Source organism: Cebus imitator, unplaced genomic scaffold (assembly GCF_001604975.1).
Source record: "Cebus imitator isolate Cc_AM_T3 unplaced genomic scaffold, Cebus_imitator-1.0 Scaffold536, whole genome shotgun sequence".
Taxonomy (NCBI): Eukaryota; Metazoa; Chordata; class Mammalia; order Primates; family Cebidae; genus Cebus; species Cebus imitator.
In genome coordinates, this window is record NW_016107851.1 from 644,364 (window position 1) to 647,141 (window position 2,778).

The 2,778-nt window shown below is 42.9% G+C and overlaps 2 protein-coding genes across 9 annotated transcripts in view; both read right to left on the minus strand.

The window, feature by feature from the left end:
• The window catches only part of SPATA13 (spermatogenesis associated 13), a 335,263-nt gene that overhangs the window by 10,526 nt on the left and 321,959 nt on the right, over positions 1–2,778 (minus strand). The gene's annotated exons all lie outside the window — the stretch shown is intronic.
• The window catches only part of LOC108293385 (complement C1q and tumor necrosis factor-related protein 9A), a 16,591-nt gene that overhangs the window by 10,526 nt on the left and 3,287 nt on the right, over positions 1–2,778 (minus strand). The window lies entirely within an intron of this gene.

Consider the following 2,778-nt stretch of genomic DNA (forward strand, 5'->3'; position numbering starts at 1 on the left):
AGTGCTTGGATTACAGGCGTGAGCCACCACGCCCGGCCCTAAAATTCTTAATATTCCAAAACTGTGTGCCAATTGTGTGACTTTACCTGCAGCATTATCTATAACAGTGAAAAAGTGCACACTACATAATATGTAACAGTAGGGGAAAGGTTTAGTATGTGTAATAGTATGTAACTGCTGAAATAATTATGACGGTCATGCAGAAATACATAATTATGTATGTCACGCTGAATTTTTATAATAGACTAAAATGCCATGCACATTATAAATGTACTTATGACTATGAATATTTACAAAAACTCAAAGTGAATATATGTAAATGAAGACAATTGCTTTAGAATGGGCATGGTTATGGGAGCATTTCATTTATAAAAATGCTTTTTTTACAGTGCCTATACAAATATTTCTAGAGATTTTGAAAACCAGCAGGACTGTCATCCACAGGACTGTACTGCCATCTGGGGGAAATGTCACACGGTGCAGTTCAATGCAAATGGGAGTATTTTTGGAAAAGGAAATGCAGATGTTTCCCTGTGAAGTCACAAATCCGCCCCATTTCAGGAAATCGAGTTGCATTTTCTTGGAGACAAAGTCCAGGAGCAATATGTAAACTCAGATTGGAAGCAGTCAAATCTAAATTCCATCAATTGAACTTTGTTGAGGGTTCTGTAGTTTTCATTTTTAGCTTTTCAAAATGTGGGGTACAATGATTCCAGGAATAAAATGATCGTAAGATTATAAAAGTGTCAAGTTAGGATAAACTCCATTTTGCTCTCTGGAGAAGAAGGAGCCAGGCTAAAGGCAAACAGCTATTCTTCTGTAATTATTTCACTAGCTTTGCATACTTGATGTAGGTAGATTCTATCCAGCTTGTTTATATAGCAAGTAGACAACCTTCCAACAAATGATTTTGATTAACCTAATATGTGTTCTCCCAAACGCACAGCAAAGTAAGTTGCGGCACTATTTCTTACTTATTTATTTGTTTGTTTGTTTGTTTATAGAGACACAGTCCTGTGATGTTGCACAGGCTCGACTCAAGCTTCTAGGCTAAAGTGGTCCTACTGCCTCAGCCTCCCAAATAGCTGGGATTAGAGATATGGCAACCACCCAGCCTGGCATTATTTTTGATAAGAAAATTTAGAAAGTTTATACCCCCAGTTTAGCCTCTTCTTCAATGTAGAACATTGATGATTTGCACAAGGAATATAGAAGAAATTCTATTAGTGTTATTTTAAAAATAAAAAAGTACCTATGTGCCTCTCACAAAGCTATGGGTCGGACCCTCAGTTTCATTAGTTTAACCACAGTTACACTCTCAACTTTTAATTTCTGGGTCTGGTCTTTTTCCAGAAGGCACTAGAGCCAGGATCCTCTCTGTCTCCCATCTTTCCCTGCAATCACCTCCTCCCTCTCTCTTCTCTTACCTGAGTTACTGTCCTCCCTAGTCCCCACTTATTCTGTGCACCACACCTAGGCTAGTGATCACTTGGTAGGTATCAACCTGGGTTAGAGCTTTAGGAAGATAGTGACTGCTTTTTTCCACTTCCTTATTTTCAGTGCCTTATTCAGTACCTTATTTTCAGTGTAATATTTGTTGAATGAATCAATGCAGGCATGCAAGAAATACTCTCCTGGTTCCAACTGTGCGTGGACCATTGCTTGGGAAGGTGACTGGGTCTCAACTCTGATCCTTGTCAGTGCTTTCATGGAGTTGCTAATTATCTCCCACAGCCCTCTTGCCTTCGTCCATAGTAATAGAAGTTTTAGCTGGGCTGCTAGCTGCCCAGGATAGACTGCACTCCCCAGCCTCCCTTGCAGCCTGGATATGACCATGGAACTAGACTATGGGCCATGGGAATGAGCAAAAGTGAGGCGTGTAATTATGTGCAATGACCCGCTTTAAAGGGTAAGGGGGTGCCCTTTCCTGCTTCCCGTGTGGGGGTGTGCATGATGTGGTGAACCATGTGCGACTCCTTGAAGGAGGGCAACAGTTTGGGGATAGAAAACCTCTGGCCTCAGATGACTCCACAGACCAGACCTGTCCTGCCAGCACATCTTTGACATGAGTACATGAAATGGAAATAGACTTCTACCTTGCCTAAGCCATTGTTATGTGGGGTCTCTGGGACACACAGCCGAGCCCACTTCCTGACGAACGCAAGGCGTGCGCTGCCCGAGGTGTGGCACTCATCAGAAGTGAGGAGGCTTGCAGACATCTGTAGTCGGCCAGAGTGACAGCTGCCAGGGCCTCGCTGGGCATACAACCCTCCCAGTCATATATGTAAAAAAGCGACAACAGTCACTGCCTTGGACAGGTCAAGACAAGATCCTTACACATTCATATCACATGAATGTATAGAGAACAGAGGCCATCGTGCTGCAGAACGCTGTGCCCACATGAGCCTGACATACTGGCTGGGTCGGGGCAAAGGGACATAGACTGCAAATAACTTTGAAGTTAATGTTAGTCCCCCCAAAATGGGTTCTTATTTAGTTCATTTATTCTGGCTTGTTCTATGCTTTACCTATATTTGTCCTTTGCTAAAGAATCTCTTGAGAAATGGTCACCCAGTGCCCTTCTTGATTAATTTTCTCCAAGAACATCGTGTCTTTAATTCAATAGCCAAGGTTATCACTCTTAAGATTATTGATTTCAGGCCGGGCGCGGTGGCTCAAGCCTGTAATCCCAGCACTTTGGGAGGCCGAGGCGGGTGGATCACGAGGTCAAGAGATCGAGACCATCCTGGTCAACATGGTGAAACCCCGTCTCTACTA